This window comes from Sciurus carolinensis, chromosome 3 (genome assembly GCF_902686445.1).
Source record: "Sciurus carolinensis chromosome 3, mSciCar1.2, whole genome shotgun sequence".
Lineage (NCBI taxonomy): Eukaryota > Metazoa > Chordata > Mammalia > Rodentia > Sciuridae > Sciurus > Sciurus carolinensis.
In genome coordinates, this window is record NC_062215.1 from 139,723,237 (window position 1) to 139,741,035 (window position 17,799).

Sequence of the window (17,799 nt, forward strand, 5' to 3'; positions counted from 1 at the left end):
TTCTTGAGTGCCCATTACAAGACTGGAATTCTCAACGGCCACAGAGTGTTTTCTACATTTGGAGATGGCAGTGAAGACATTTCCTCTTGCATAAATATGTCCAGGGAACCAAAGCGTTCCTTCCTTCTCTCCTTCCTTCCTTTTCCTTCCTTGCTTGCTTGTTCCTTCCTTTTTTTCCTCTTTCTTTCTTCAAGCTTGCTTTCCCCCTACCCTGATCCTGCAGAAGGAAGGGGGAAATGAGACAATTTTATTTTGAAAACTTAAGCATTCAACTCAAAGGTAAAGCAGAATAAATATAAATGACTTAGTGCTAAAGTACTGGCCACCATGTGTACAACTGTGTGGCAGACTTTTGACGGTGTTTTCTTCTCCCCTCTCTTAAATCTCCTATAGTCAAGAATAAACACACCACCTTCCTAATTACTGTAACTCTATGAGGTAGGTTACTTTTTAACTTTATATTCTCCCCCCATAGCCTGGAGGCATTTTTGACCATCTAACTTTCTTGAAACCTGTAACTCCCATGATATTTGCAGTCTATCTAGGTGAACAGGAACCCAAAGGTGGTCATCTGTAGTCTTAGGAGGCTCATATGTTTATGCTCACAATTTGTCTCTGTGGAAATGTTTTTGGTATGGCTATATGGACTTCTGGAGAATTGGCCTTTTGATATAAATCATTTATATTTGTAGAAATTTATTGTATTACTGTATCCCTTAATCATCTCTTCTGAAAAGTGTTCCCAAGGTAGGAAATAAAGTAGAATGAAAAACTTAGGGAACTAGGCCTAAGGAGCTACTTAAACACTTTTTGATTAGAACAAGCCATTTTTACAAGTCTCAGTATTTCCATTATAGTAGGAGTAATTATGCCTTTTCTAGCTTTATTTAATATAAGGGAAATGCAAGTACTTAAAATTCCAAAGCATACAGTTAGAAGGAAAAATACATGTATTTTCTTCTATGTGTAACAAGCTATGCTTAGGTGCAAATATCATGTGAGGAGGGTTTCAGCTAAATATTTCTTACTTATGATTCTTGAACATAAATAGAGCATTGCAACATAAATAACAGGGAAGTATTATTCTTGTGGTTAAATATAGCATTTGGGAAACCAGGCAGACATAGGTTCAAATTTTAGTTTGCCATTTTGTGACCTTGTCATTTAACTTCTCTATTTTCTCATTGATAAAATTAATGCTTCTACTGCATGGAGTTTTTGATAGGGATTCAATGAAATAGAGTATGATAAAATATCTGACAGTATGAGTGAATGGATGTATCAGTCAGATACCATGAAGGGTAAGTCATGAAGGGTAAGTTCTATTTGCTTTAGGTGAACTAAAGCAAATAATTGCTTCACTGAAGCTATTAGTTCATAATTCTTAAACATTTGTCAACACTTGACTTGAGTCATACATGAGAGAAATCTAATTTCAGTTCATAACTTTTATCACATTGATCCCTCCCATTGAGGAAGGGGATTTCCTTAACACTGCTTTGAATCTGTGGTATCTTTTGGACTTTGTAGTAGCTCGTAATTCTCCTATGGGACTCATGGTCTGCCACAGGTTGTTGGCCAACAGGTACTCACTGGTGTCTCATGCTGGGTTGCTCCGAATTTGAGCACGTGGACTTTGGAGATAGAGCATCTGAATTCAAATTCTAGCTTTGCCCATTTTTCACTGTGCAGCCTTTAGATAGTTACTTATCCTTTTAAACCTCCATTTTTTCATCTCTAATAAATGGATAATAGCAAGTCAAGATTTTTTAAGCTCTTTTCCATATGCCAGTTTCAGAACTTAATATTCTACATGCATTAATTCACTCAACTGACAACATCCTGTGAAGTATTTTTTATTAATTTTTATTTTTGAATTGATTTAAGAACATTTGACACAAGATCTACCCTCTTAATAAATTTTAAGTGTATAATACAGTATTGTTAACTGTAGGCACAATGCTATTCGACATTGCAAGAACTTAGTAATCTTCCACTAGGCGAACTCTGTACCCATTGAACAATAACTCCCATTTCTTCCTGCCCCAGCCTGTGACAACCGCTGTTCTAGTCTCTGTTTCCTTGAGTTTGAGTCTTTTAGAAACCTCATGTAAGAGGAATCATACAGTATTTGTTTTTTGTGACTGGCTTATTTCACTTAGCATTTATGTCCTCAGCATCATCCCTTTTTTTGTAAATAATTGGATTTTTTCCCTCAGGACTAACTGAATAAGTTCTCACTGTATGTGTATACTACATTTAAAATGTGTTTTTATCCACAATTGACATTTACGTTGTTTCCACATGTTTGTTATTGTGAATTATGCTGCATGAAACATGGAAGTACAAATCTCTTTAAGATCTTGAATTGAAGTGAGGTGGGGACTAGTTTTAATGAACAAACAAATATGGATAGGTTATATATATTTTGGGAAGTGCAGAGCCAATAAACGTTCCATCTGGGCCTCTATCCCACTGGCCAGCTGAGAGCTTATGCTCTGGAAGTAATAATACATTCATACTTGAAATCTTAATGGTGCCTGGCACCTGTAAACACAAAATAAGTGTAAGCTAATTTTATTAGCCAGGAGACTGCCTCTGACTTGAGAACTGCTGTCCATGTAGCTTGCGTTTTCTTTGGTTGCATTTCTGAGAAGGTGAAATTCTCTGAGCCTGAATTCAGGTTCATTAAAGAGGTAAATTCACATTAGTGTTAATTCAGAAAGTCATGTAGAACCTTAGATTTCTTTGAACTCTGGAAAAATTTTAGTAGGAAGACTTCCCCTGTCTCTTCTTCTCCACCTTCTTACTGACATTTCATAATGTAGTCATTGATCCACTCCAAACAAATACAAATATTACTTTTTATTACTTTCTTGCACCAATAATGGACTTAAAACACTGCCATTCATCATTTTATATCAGAATTAGAAGTCATAGAGATGCTATATTAACTGTATCTAAATATGAACATAACTGTGCTGACCCTTAAGACCTCCCCTGGAGAAGGTCAGAACACAATTGTGGCCATGAGAGTCACCACTGAGCCCTGATAATGAATAGCAGTGAATTGGCTGTGCAAAAGCTGAGACTGAAGGGTCAATGAAAGCTAATTATAACTTGAGGGTCTTGTGTTGATTGCATAAGGCTAGGGTCAGAAACCTTGGCAAAGCTGGAATTTTGCTCTTACACCAGTCTACTTTGGGGGAAACTATTTCTTTATGGATGTGGGATGAATCTGAGGAATAAGAAATGATGCCAGCCAGACTAGTAAGAGCTTACAGCTGTCCTGTAACCGGAAGTCAATCCACCATTCTCCTCTTATCCTCTGGTCCCTGGTTTGTGATTTTTCACTGTAGCAAGTATTCTGCTTCTTCCCTGTCACAGAAAATGTGGCTTTTCTTATCTTTAAGGTGTCTCAATTTAGTGGAAAATAGAATTGAGTCCACTGCCCACTCTCTGTTCCAGGAATGTTTTTCTCAAAATAGGAAATATATAATGTGTAGGCTGTGTGGCTAGAATTAGGTTGGATCAGTATGAAAGAGGGAGATTTGTTTGCTTCAGAAAAAAATCTCCCACTGCCTTTGGCTGGCTGCAGAATCCAGGACAGATATGTGGACGCTGAGCTATAGAAATCATACCATCCCAGATGGATTATTATAATGATGACCCTCTCCACAGATTCCCACATGCCCCTTTAACAAATCCTTTTGTGACCAAACTGGCATTTCTAGTTAAGATTTCAAAACCATCATATTTAATGCCTTCTCATTGATTAGGTCAAAAGAGAAAGAAATGGAGATAGATAAATCTTTTCTTTCTTTTTCTTTTTCTTTTTTTCTAATGAATTCAAATATAAAGGTGACTGGCCTCTAGATATCCTGATGAAATTAATCACCTCCAAATGGAGAGGAGGAAAGTTGGAGGTGCAAAGTGATGGTTATTTTTTGTTTTGTTTTGGCTTCAAAACACCCATTTGGGTAAAGGTACCCCCAGATTTATCACTCTCCAGACTGGATTCTCATTTCCCATGTACCTATTGGATGATAAAAGCCTAGATTTGTCTTGATTGTTTCAGAATACAACAGAGCAACAAAGAAAAATGTGAAATCACTCTGACTGCAGCACAGGGTTGGAGAGGAAGGAAGAAAAAATTCTCTCACAGTATGTTTAGAATTTCTAGTGCTCACAGTTGAGGAATGGGGAAGGTCACAGACCAAAGCAAAAGTGTACGTTTCTGTGTGCAGGATTTCTGCAGAGGAGGGCTCATCAGATGCAAATGAAATGTGAACTTTAAGGAAGGTAACTTCTTTCTATGCTCCCAACTCTCTCAGTCAGAAACTTCATTCTTCCATTAAAAAAGGACTGTGCTCTGTGATTTATAAAGTCTATTTCTCTTTCTTCAAGTTGAACGTTAACATTCTGCCTTATGCCCTTAACTTAATGGACATTCTCAAAACTGGCAGCTTTTCTTTCATGCGGGAAGAAGGAATAATTCTAAATTGAGAGCACCAAAATAGGTTAAGGATACATTATGTCAGAGGCTGTAGATTGTTAGCAAGCCAAGGAAGAGCAAGTCATAGGGCGTAATGCAATTAAAGGCAACTGCATAAGATTGCCAGCCGTTTCATGATGACTTCACCTGTTGATACAGAGGTGACCCTTTCCAGTCTGTCTAATATTTGAGAGATTCCTAGGTGTTTTCCTAATTTCTGAGTGAATTTCAATTATCAAGTATAGAGAATGCTGTGGGTGTCCTGCTGGATTTCTTTACCAGGCCCAGTACCCTTCTCCAACCTGCTGTGTTGGCTGCTAATGAATCACAGCTGCCCTGTTTTAGAGAATTGCTGATGGCAGCTGCATCTCCCAGGAGGTTATGATCCTCACCCCAACTAAGGGCAGCCAATGATTGATAGATATGGATCTACAAATGGCCCCTTGATCAAAGGATCAATAATTAATTTTGTGGTGTGATCTCATGGGTCAGTCAAGACCAGCCTTTACATGGGCCCACATCCTTGCTCAACTCTTCCTCCTTCCTCTCCTGTTTCCTACCCTCCTTTACTGGATTTCCCTTTAGAGCACTCCTTTTCTAAGTCTTATGTTCCCGAACCACTGTTTCAGTCTCTGATTCTAAATGCCGAGACCCAAAACAGTGATTTTTTTTCTCAGAGATTTTAACTTATTTTGTCCTGGTGAATTCAACAATACAATATCATTGTTAGCCAGAATTCTACTAGAAAATAGACTATTCTCTCTGAATTATTGAAGTCTGTTTTATAGACCCTTAATAAGCCTTTGAAATAGAAGAAAAGTTCCTTTAATTCAGTGTTAGTCTCTGTGCAGACTTTATCTGTCAGCTTACTTGAAAAAAGCACGGTTGGCAAAGAATCAAAGTCACAAAGGTTGGAAATTTAAAGTCTATAATAGATTCCTACTCCCCCCGCCCCAATTTTATTAGTTTGTCTAGTATTTGACTATATTTATAGCACTCCTTCTAAAAGCTTGACTTTGATGGTTATGCCTTAATAGGAATAATTATCAAGACCTTTGTATATGAGAGTTCTCTGGGTGACATAGTAAAAGATTTTCTCTTGGAATCAAACAGCCCGTCCAAGTCTGAAATGATACGTATTTTCTGGGCCCTCTGTAATTAGAAATGTGATTGTATAAATGTCTGAAAATCTGTTCTGTTTTAAAGAAATTGGCCTAGAGCCTGTTTTAATCTGGACACAAAATTCACAGAATTTGAAGGTCTCCTTGCCTTGCTACCAGCCCGTGGTATGAGGGTGGGCTGATTCAGCATTTGGGAGAATGGTGATTCTAGCTGACAGGGGCAGTCCTCCAGGAAATGTCAGGTTGACCCTACTACTTAGAGAAACAAAGCACAGAGGTGATGAAAAAGGACATTGGGACAGAAATATTTAAAGGACCTTATTATTTCTCCTGGGGAGGTGGGTGCAAGGATATCTGGTTGTACAGTGGAGGAGTCCGAGTCCCTTAGACACTTCAAAGCTGTGCTTTGTACCAAACATAATGTCCAAACGTGTTGACTGAAGCACGGAATTGGATATTACTGATTCTCAATACTATATTTCAGTCTAAAGAAATTGGCTCTTTGTTTTTACCTTGCTATTGCTTATTCATAATCAATACCTTCTAATTAATTCTAAAACATTCTTTTTAAAGCAAGCAGGTGCTTGCTATTTTCTATTTAGACATCTGAGGTTCATTTTGGTCTAATTTCTTGATGCTTATCAAGGATTTTTGCTGGATTTGGAGAATGCAAAGTTGTTAGCATTTGATCTTTGAATGGGATGCATTCATTCGAAGGTCAGTGTTGAAAAGTCAGAAAATTGCTTTTAATTTTATATAATTTGTGGTTTATTTTTGAAAGTCACAGAATTTCACATTCTAAGACTATTTTCCAGATTGTTCCAAAAAGGCCACTGCCTTTTAAGGGAAAATGAATACATTTTGTTGTTGTTATTGAATTTCCAAACAAAAGAAGCTTGAAACTTGAAACTTGCTTATTACTAAGAAAGTAGAGGCAATTATTATAGTTGCTAATGTCTTTGTTCAAAACCCTTTCCCTGTTGCCATATGATTATTGTACTGCTTGAAAGGCTTAGGTGACTATCACACTAAGGAGAAGGGGTACAGTAAAACACTATGTCCCCGAATTCCTCCTTTCTGTTCCCAAACCTAGCCAAGTTAAGGGAACAATGAGAGCAAGTCTGGGCTGGAAAATCCAGACATAATATCATCTTGAAGGACACGGCCTTTCTCTTATGCACACTGGGAATTAGGGCAAGTTAATGTTATGTGTAGAAAGCTATGCTCCTGCATGTGTGCTGGGACAGTGACTCCTTGGGATGCTGTCACACAAGCAAACTAAGCACATTAATACTGTTGATGTCACTGCTAATGTAGCCTAAGATATAAAACCCCTCTCTCAGTGGGGTAGGCTTGGAACTGAGGACACTGTGCAAAGGACACATGTCACTTGTCCAGTCAACTCCCACTGGACAAAGCACCTGGAGGGGGGCTGGGGAGATAGCTCAGTTGGTAGAGTGCTTGCCTTGCAAGCACAAGGCCCTGGGTTCGATCCCCAGCACCACAAGCAAAACAAAACAAAACAAAACAAAACACCTGGAGGTAGAGGTGGCACTGCTTGGCAAACACCCTGATAAGCAGAAGGGCTGTCAATATGTTGTCACTGAACTCTTCTTAGAGCAGTCTCTGATCTTGTAACCTTCCCCCAATAAATTATGTCTCTCATCCTGTCTCTGGGTACTTTCTTTGGCCTGTCTGAAACCTATCCCACTGCCTTGGCACAACTGGACTGTGGACAAGATAATAACATAAGAAGCATTTCTGAAATTTAGAAACTTCTTATCCCTATTTGGTAGAGGGAAAACAGTTGGCGAGTAAAAGTACAACAATAACGACAACAAAAAACTTTCAGAAGATCTGAATCACTCTCTTCTCTTTCCCCCTGTAACCCCAATGCATTTCATAACTCTCCCCAAGTTGGTGCATTAAAATTATACATAATAGTGGGATACACTGTGATATATGCATACATGTACGTAACATAATTGGTCAATTTCGTCCCTCAGTACCTTTCTGTTCCTTTCCCTCTTTTCCTACTATTCCCCTTTCCTCTATTCTATCAGTCTCTCTTCTTTCTGATTTCATTCCCCACTTTTTTCTCTCTCTCTCTCTCTCTGTCTCTCTCTAGCATCCACATGTGAGAGAAAATATATCACTTTCTGAGTTTGGCTTATTTTGCTTAACATAACGCTCTTCAGTTCCATCCATTTTCCTGACAATGACATAATTTCATTCTTCTTTATGGCTGAATAAAACTCCCTTGTATATATACCAGGTTTCTTTCTTCATTCATCTGTGATGAATACTTCGACTGGTTCTATAACTTACTGTTGTGCACTGTGCTGCTATAAACATGGGTCTGCATGTATGCTGTGGGGAGCCATCCATGGCTTGTATGAGAATCAAGCTTGGTTGAGCTATTAGCCAGGAGGATCTAGCCTCAGGAACTCACAAAAATCATTCAAGAATGCCTGAGTCACGTGGTTATTCTGCACTGGTTCATGACTGAAGTTCATGATGTGGGAGTGACCAGCTAGAGAAAAATGACTTGCTTACCTCCACCTCCCATCCTGTTTTTCTTGAAGAAGCTCCTACTGGTCCCCTTTTGATCTGTACTGCTATAAATAAAGCAAGCATGGGCTCCTTCTTTTGTTAGAGCCAGACCCTTATGGATGGCTCAATCAGTCATGCCCCTGCTTTTAAGATAATTCTGTTTTCTGTCATTATTTCTAATAAATAATTTTATTAGACAGTCATTATTTCTAATAAATAATTTTATTTCACAGTCAGCCTATCTTCCTACAGAAACCCTTTCTCTCGCCCATGTTGGATGTGCAGCGAGAGCATGCAATAGTATATGACTTTTATTCTTTTGCGCAAATACCAAGGATTAGTGTAGCTAGATCATATGGTGGTTCCATGCCTAGTTTTTGGAGAAATCTCCACTGATTTCCATAGTGGTTGCACTAACTTACAATTCCACCAACAGTGTAAAAGTGTTCCTTCCCCTTTCTCTTTCCCACATTCTTGCCAGCATTTATTACTATTTGTATTCTTTTTTTAGGGGCACTTGACCACTGAGCCACATCCCCAGCCTTTTTTGTATTTTATTTAGAGACAGTGTCTCACTGAGTTGCTTAGGGCCTTGCTTTTGCTGAGGTTGGCTTTGAACCCGTGATCCTCTTGTCTCAGCCTCCTGAGTTGCTGGGATTATAGGCATGTGCCACCAAATGTGGCCTACTTTTTGTATTCTTGATGACTGAAACAAAATGAAACAAACCGAAGCAAAATGAAAACTCAGTGTAGTTTTGATTTGCATTTGTCTGATTGCTAAAGATTAGCTTCAGTATCTCTAGTAACTTTTTTTCCCTTAAGAATTAGAATCTGGCAAAGTTGAAACAAAAAGTGACCAAGAGAAAGGAGACAAAAATATTTGTAAATATTTATGAAGTGGCTATGTAATCTCAGTTGTTTTAATATATTAGTTTAAAATTTTGATCTTTACTTTAGTTTCCTTTTTCCTGATTATTTTTTTTTGCCTATTTCTAGAAATAAATCATGATTTATTGAACTAGAACTGAAATTAGAATTTCACTAGCAGCCCTAACCTCCCTGAGTTGTTGGACTGAGTGGACATATCATCAGACTAATAGTTGAGTCATTATGGCAGATAAAGCGCTTGTGAATAAGTAATTTTATAGATGTAAACATGGGTGATATAGGGGAAAAGAGATCATTGGTATAATGGCAGCCTTAAAATACAGTAAACTTTAATTATTTACATTCTTAAACAGGCAAAGAGAATTCAAGAGATATTTCAGAAATAACCCATACACTTTGTTCACATGCTTTTGTGTTGTTTTAGGGAAGATTTTCATCTATAATTAAAATGTTTAAGGTGAATACTAAAATACATTTATATTCTCTGAGTTTCCACCAATTAATGACAGTGAGGCCATCCAGAAATACTCTGGGTGTTGCAATTCAACCAGTTTAGAAACAAACCTTTTGTTGCAGTAAATTCACTAAGTAAGCCATAACTAGCAATTGAGAATACTCTTCAAGCAGGGAAAAAATGCAAATAGCATGACAGCTACTAAATAATAAAAAGGTGCAAAACTCCCTGTCAGAGGGTCTTTGCAACATAGAGTGGTAATACTACAATACATACTGGTAACAGAATGGTAATTATCTCATTGTCTATATAAAATACTTTCTAAATTAAGTCATGGAGATTCCCAAACTATGTAATATGAAATCTATTGCAGTTGTTTTGAGAAAAGATGAAACTAGTTGGAAGGTTACTGCTAACCTTCCTCAAGAGTTTTCCTCAGGGCTGTGCCTAGGATGTGCAAGGTCCCCAGAATATCATTTTTTTGTGGGGACTCTTTCTATATAAACACTTTAATTTAAAGCATCACAAAGTTTGTGGATCTATGCAAGGTATTATAAGTTACAATACAGCTTCAGAATAATGGGTAAAGAGGAACCTACTTACATACACGTTTGTTTATTGTTCAATCATTGCATGTAAAAAAATAGCTAGTAGCCAGCACTATATCTTCTTTTTTGTTGTCAAATGTGTGATTCCTGGCTAGTTTTCTCTCTTTCACTGTAAGAGAAATAAGTAAGAATGCTGTTATAATTCATAATGTCATGGCTCTTCAGATTCTATTTGTACTAAAACAATGTAGATCTTCTTGCCTCTGTAGTTGTCCAGTGCCATTTATTAAACACTGGTTTAATCATTACGCATGAGGTTCAGGTATCATTCATCACCCCATCCGTGAATACAGTTTTCCCATGACTGTCTCAAAGGTTGTTGTAATGGTTTGTTGATGATGACCACAAATGCAAATCTCATCCAGCATATGCAGGAAAACGTGAGTGATACGTTGTGTTGTGTCATGTTACATGTACAGCTCAGAATTTCATAGCATAAACATATAATAGTACATTTTCTGATGACGTATTCTTCAGAACCCTTTGGGCAGTGGCCAGTGCATTCTCTGAACAGGATCTCTTCCAATGTTGACTGTACTTCTTCTACCTTTCCCTATTTCACCAGTGAGGAAGACAGGTGAGGAACCCGTGGAAGATAAGAATTTTGTCCTATTTGCACTTGTCCAGTATGGCTTAAGACCAGCCTGGCATGGTAAAACATCAGCACACCATATAAGGCAAGAGAGCACATGCATCTGAAAAGTCACCAGGCAAAGGACAGCAAAGATTGTAAAGGCTCAAGGGGGAGATAGACAAGGCCATCCCCAGAAAAAGACCTGATATATGATGTGGGACCTGTGGAGGAAGTACACCAACAGCTCTGAATAGAGGACAATTGCTGCCACCCTGCTCACTTGGGACTAAACATTAGGCGTGGCAACATAGTTTGATAAGCTGTTATCCCAATCCATTTGTGTGGCTCAAGACCAGGGAACAACAGAGCCCCAAGCTTGTCCTGTGTTGTGTAGAAGTTGATAGCCACCCCAAATCAGCATGTCAACCCCACTCTAGAGAACCCATCTCATTCATTTTTTTATAGGCTTATGAAAGGAATACTATGCTAGCCAGCAGAATCCTTCTAGAGGTTCTGTGGGACATAAGTAGAGAAGAAATGAGACAAGTGTCCTGGTGTGGTCTGAGGCTTCCTGTCCAGGTGGATTGCTGGAGTGGGAGGGCTTGTCTCACTCACAAGGAGAACTTAGAAAATTTCTTGGAAGGTGATTGAAGGCATTGTGTTCCCGAGGTACAAGCTTGGGACAGGGTTCCTGCTTGCCTGGGGTCTATGGGAAGGAAGTTCTGCATTTCCTCTCAGCTTCTCTGTTGTTGTTCATCTCACTAAACAATTGTCTCACACAGTTCTGGAGTTTGTTCTTATGCTGCTGCTACTATTACTAATGTTCTCTCATTGATGTCCAGTAGGCGACCTTCAGAAATGTGCCTTTGGGTGACCTTCAGAGATGTGCCATTGGGATCTCTCTATAGCAGAGGTGAAGAAGACTAAGTTCAAGAGCAAGTTACTCATCAGCATTAACATTATGTGTAGTAGTCTACCTCCATTTCAGAATGGTGGTCCGAGCTCTGAGGAGAAACTTTTAGTTCATGGACTCTTGACACAGAGAAAACATTCATGGAAGTTGGGGCCATTTTTATTGCTTACTGTGTTTTCATTTAAATTGATAAAAGTGGACCAGCCTGTCACTTCAGTAGAAAAAAATGAATTTATGAGTTTAGTGGAAGCTTCAGGAATCACAAGTTATGACTGGTAATGTAAATCTATTTTTAAGTGTCTAGTCTCATTCAAGGAACAATGAAAAGTGGTGGACATCTCTTTGTCTTTTTGTACTTAGAAGAAACAGATATGAAAAAGTGGTGTCCTAAAGTCATAGATCAAACAGCTAGTTTAAGAATTTTAGAATGATAATAATTAGACATGCATCTTTTGTGAAAAAGGTAATTCTTTTTATTTCTTTGGTGTTGCTATGGAGAAAAGATGTGGTAACTCTTTATTCCTGCTCTGAAGCATAGATGAACTCCAGACTTCAATTTAACTTTAATCTGATTTGTTTTGCTTTTATGTTTTCTTCCCTTACCCTCTCCCCCTCCTCCCCTTCTTCTCCTCCTCCTTCTTCCTTGTGGTACTCTTCCAAATCCTGTTGAAATCCTATTGTGTCTAAATCGTTCACTTCCTTCAGAAGTTGTTATTTAAATTTGCTTTACAGTAAAATTGACTGTTTCCCCAAACAGGGACTCCTGGAGAATCCATCTGTTCCAAGAGAAGTAGATGTCTCAGCTGGAACAATAGAGTCTGATGCAAGCTCTGTCCACAATTTAAAAATCTTTGGGAAATAATAAATAATCTGTCTTTATTTTAGGGGTGATTCATTGCTGCTCTCTTTTCTTATTCTTATGTAACTGTTGTAGAAATAAAAGCTATTGCTATGTAGCTGTTATAAAGTGTATGTAGATTCATATTAGTCACTAAGGTAGGAACTCCAAGCGAGATTAAATGAAAAAAGCAATAAGATACTACTTATTTAAATTTAAAGAGGAATTATAGGGATACATATGCATTTTTTTTCCCCTCTGGAAGGATACAAAAGAAAACTGTAAACTGTAGTTATCACTGAAGTATAGGGTTGGGGGAAATAGCTTAATACCCAATTAACATCTTTTTGCATCATTTTGATATCCTTATTTGTTCCTTCATATGATAAGCAAAATTTTCAATTGACCTTCATAATTTTCCAACTGCTCAGTAAACATGCCCAGTAAAATTCCCAAGTCTATTAATATGATGTATCTTTTACTCTTGTGACTTTATGATGTGGTTTGGCACAGTTTAAGAGAAATGATCCAGGGGGGCCTCAGCTAATCACAGGAGACCTTCATAGACAGAAGATTTTCTCTGGTCAAAAAAGACAATGATGAAATAGAAACTCAAAGCATGAAGTGGACTGAGCGTGCCACTGCTGGTTTGCAGATGGAGAAGTCCATATTCAGTATCTAGAAGCTGACACCATTTCCCAGATGACAGCCTGCAAGGAAATGGGGCCCTCAATCCTACAAACTGCTGGGAATTGAATTCTGCCAACAGCGAACTTGGGGGCTGACACCTTTGGTTCAGCTTTGGGAAAACTTGAGTAGAGAAACAAGCATACCTTGCTGAATTTCTCACCTACAGAACTGTGAGCTTTAATAAATGAGTGCTGTTTAATGTCACTAAGTTTGTGATAATTTGTTACATAGCAATAGAAAAGTAATACTGGTTTTCAGTAATATTTATATTTAAGAAAATGAACAATTACAGTGGGGATTATCAAGGCAGTGAGACTATGGATTTTGCCTCTTCTTAGTATTTTTTTAATTAAATAAAATCCTTAATAAATGTAATTTAAGAGAAAACAAGGAGATCTTACAATAAGAAGATGCACTCTGCCAAAGTTAGATGTAAAGTTACTGTATCTAAAGGGAATCATATTTTTTCATTGATTTCCATTTTATATTTTCATTTATTCATTACTGTCTTATCCCAGCAAAAATATGTAACATTATAAATCAGCAATGCATTTTCATGAGGGAAAATTCCCTTGAACCAAATGTCAAAAAACAAATTTATTCGAATACTTTTGGTAAGGAGAGTGACTAAATAAACAGTTTATTTGAGGACTCTAGTATGGGAAGATCATGTCTGTTTGGTTTGCTTCCACCTACCCAGTGAACCCAGCACCTCCCTCAGGTCTTGGCATGAAGTCTATGCTCAGTGTTTATCTGTCAACTAAAACAAATGAATGTGCTTGCCGTTACTGTTGTCTTTGAAAGACTTTATAGTTTTCCTTCTACCCAGAGTCTCTTCCACCATTTTGTTTCCCACTTAAGAACAAAGAAACTCCTGTTCTTGCACATCTGTATTCTTTAAGTCTGAACACCTACACCTTCCACAGCTTAGTGTCCCTCCTTGTCTGTCCAGGAACATTTATGGTGTCTGCTATCTTGTAAATTTTTGTGCCCCACCGCAGCGAATTACCATGTTGAACCCTAACCCCCAATATGATGGTGTTAGGAGGTGGGGGCCTTAGGGAGGTGATTAGAGAGCTCCACCCTCTTGGGAGGAATCAGTGCCATTTAAAAAAGGCTCTAGAGAGCAGCTTTGATCCTTCTACCCTGTGGGAAGCGGGAAGGTACCATCTATGACATAGGAAGTGGAGCCCTCACCAGGCACTGATTTGCTGGCACCATGACCTTGGACTTCCCAGTTGCAAGGAACTGTGAGGAATTAATTACTGTTGTGTATGAGATACCTGGTGTATGGAGTTTTTGTTATAGATGCCTTGAAGACTAACAATAATTTACAGAGCCTCCATTTAATGATCTTGGGTGATTATTTTGCAAGTAATTTCTACAAGGCTGAGGATTTATTTTTCCCTCAGATTGTCTGTTCTCTCTTGCTTTGCTACTATAAGTTCAATCTCTCTGTATAGGGAATGACTGTCAGCTTTTCCACATTCGTGAAAAGACAGGGAGTCTTTAGATGGCAAAAACTCTTATTCTTCTGTTTGATCTGCATGTTTAGCACAAAACACGGTGCCTATAGATGCCCAATACATATAATAAATGTTAATAAAAATGGATCTGTGTATTGAGGAAATGTTTCTTGCAAATAAAAATTCCTTGCTGCTATTAGACAATTCAGGCATAATTTTATTTAATCTCTGAAAAGTCCAGGTACAAGATACTTGGAAAGAATAGTTTCTGACAATAAAACAAGTGATGGTAGAAAGAAAAAGAAAGTAAAATAAAGACTATAGAAAAATAAATTTCAATGTGCTTCATTTTCCCTTTCTCTGGTTAATTTTAGGGGCACTCCCATAATCTCTTTTTACCACATGTGGATTTAAAATTATTGATTTAAAGTCCCTATGGAATTTGATTTTCCAAATAGGGTGCATTCACTAGAATACACTGCACTGCCCTGCATGTCATTAGGGTCGTGGAGACCATTAACAGGCAATGGACCTTAGAGTCACAGCTAATCCTCGTGCTTCCTTAGAACTACAAGTAGTTGCAAACATAAAAAGTTTTTCCCTAACAAAGGACATCTTGACCCTGTGCTAAATCTGTATCCATTTCTTTCCCCAACACTGAGCTCTGAAGGCTCAATTTAGCATCCAAAAAAAAAAAAAAAAATTGAGCCGTGTTCTTTCCCTTTTGTACCTCATTACCAACAATGAAGACTTTAAGAACAGGCATGTTGGCTGGCAGTTTTGCCATGATATATGAAAGAACAGAATATAGGCGTTCTTTTTGTCATATGTAGGTCTCCAAGTTATTGGTAGGAGTAGATATTTTCCAGCTGAAACATAGAAATGGGACAGTCACTTTGGATGCTCAGTAAACCAAGAATACCAATCCCTTTGACCTCCAGGAATGCTGCAGGTATCCCACAGGTGGCTAGCAAGGTGAATGAGAAGGACTGGTGCTTTCTCACTATAAGAAAATACAACCGTCATTCAAAATAAATGGCCACTGTCTCCGCAGTGCATTAACTGTGCGGCATTAACAATGTTTTCATAAATTTGGTAAGCAGCTAGAGGGACACTTCTTATAAGTGCTGGCAATGGTGTTTTTGCATTTTATATTCTCCTAAGAAGGCTTTTGTGCTCTTCTTTAAGCAAATCCAATTCTACGACTAGCTTTCATTTCTTGTGTCTTTGTCTCCAGTTAGGAAAGGAGGCGTAGGAGAACCCCAGAGCCCTCATTTTTGTATACCACGAGTCAGAAACTTATGATCAGTGCCTGGACCATATCCAGCCAGCAGATCTTTCTATTTGATTTGCATAGTGTTTAAAATGGTTTAAACTAGTTGCCAAAAATTAAAAGACAGAAGATATACATGTAAAAAGAAGTCTGAATTTTGGCAATGATGGGTCAGCTGTCCCACTTGGTTACCGGAGGGAGGTCACAATTTGATGGCTCCTACAGCATACCTTCCCTTTGTGAGGTTGAGAAGGAGGCATTGCCTCTGGGCAGTTGAATTATAAGGATGCCCTGTCAGAAAGGATATGGCCCACATGCAATAACTTTGCCACCACTGCCACCACCTCCTTGAGCCGTTTGACTCATGTCTGAGCCCTTCAGGCATTGGAGTCTGTGACCACTGCCAAATCCTTTGGAGGAAGTTGTTGCCTGCAGCACACATCTTGATGAATGAGGGCTGGCCTAGGGGCTTTTCTTTGGTTTCTTGTCCACAGAGATGGAGACACAGCATTTGTTTGACTTGGCTCCTGCTTTTCCTGAGAAGAAATCTGCACAATTGAGCAGGAATCGTATTCAAAGGCTAGGTCTCCATGTCCTCATGGTTTGCCCTGCTTCCCCAACCTCCATATTCCTCCACTCCTATCTCACATGCTCTTTTCATAGCCTATGAGAAGATGTGCCTGAACACAATGTAGCAATTTCTCTGTTATGACACAGGGATATGACTCCGTTAATACAGAAATTTTGAGGTAGACCTTGTGAGCCATCTTTGGATGAGTGGATTCCAGTATCTATCTCTGTTGACAGCTTGTTCTTATTAAACACTGCCCCAAAGTGAACCCTGCAGTCCCTGATAATGGATGATATCAAGGAGTTAAGGAGCCCCTCTGTGGCCTTAGCAGACCTGAGAAATAGCTTCTCTGAGACTTTCCAAGAATCATGAGGTGTTTTTTTTAAAAACATCAATTCTGACAATCATCTAGATCATTTACAAATTTTAGCTGTATGTGATGCTATGAAAGGGGTGATAAAATGAAGTTCATTTTATACCTATCAGAGATCGCATAAATTAATTCATAACTAAGCACAGTTGGATGATATTTAGGAATCTGTTTTGGAAGAATGAATTTCAGATGGAGACTGAGTCCTGGCCCTACCACTTTAGTAATCATGTGAATTTGACCAAGTCACTTAACTCAATAACCCTCACAGGAAAGATACCACAGGGCCCCTGTATCTGTGGTTCTGCATCTGTAGATTCAACCAACTATGGATCAAAAATACTTCGGAAAAAAATTGCATATGAACCTAACATACATGAACATTTTTTGTTATTATTCTCTAAACAATATGGTAAAATAACTATTTATATAGCATGTACATTGTATTAGTATTATAAGTCATCTAGAGAAGATTAAAAGTATATGGGAGATCCTAATTAGAATAAATTATACTCCATGTATGTATTACATGTCAAAATACACCCTACTGTCATGTATATATAAAAAGAACAAAAAAAGTATATATGAAAGGATGAGTTTAGTATTATTTGCAAATACTACATCATTTCATATAAGGGACTTGAGCATTGTCAGACTTAAGTATCCATGAGGCTGGAGGAGGGAGCTGGAATCATGCGCCGTGGATACCAAGGGGATGACTGTATTTAGATTCTAGCATGATGAGTAGAACTTGGAGGGGTTAGGATCTCTGTCTCCTCCTCCATTTTACTAGTTGGAATAAATTAACTTCTCATACTCCATTAAAATGGAAATGAAAGTAGTACTTTGCTAATGGGATTCTGTTTGATTAAATGAGATAATGCTTGTGGTAGGTCCATAGAATTGCTGGCCATTGGAGAACCCAGCCTCATGTACAGGAGACTATCAAAATTATTGGTTCCCTTCCCTTTTACTGCCTTGAACA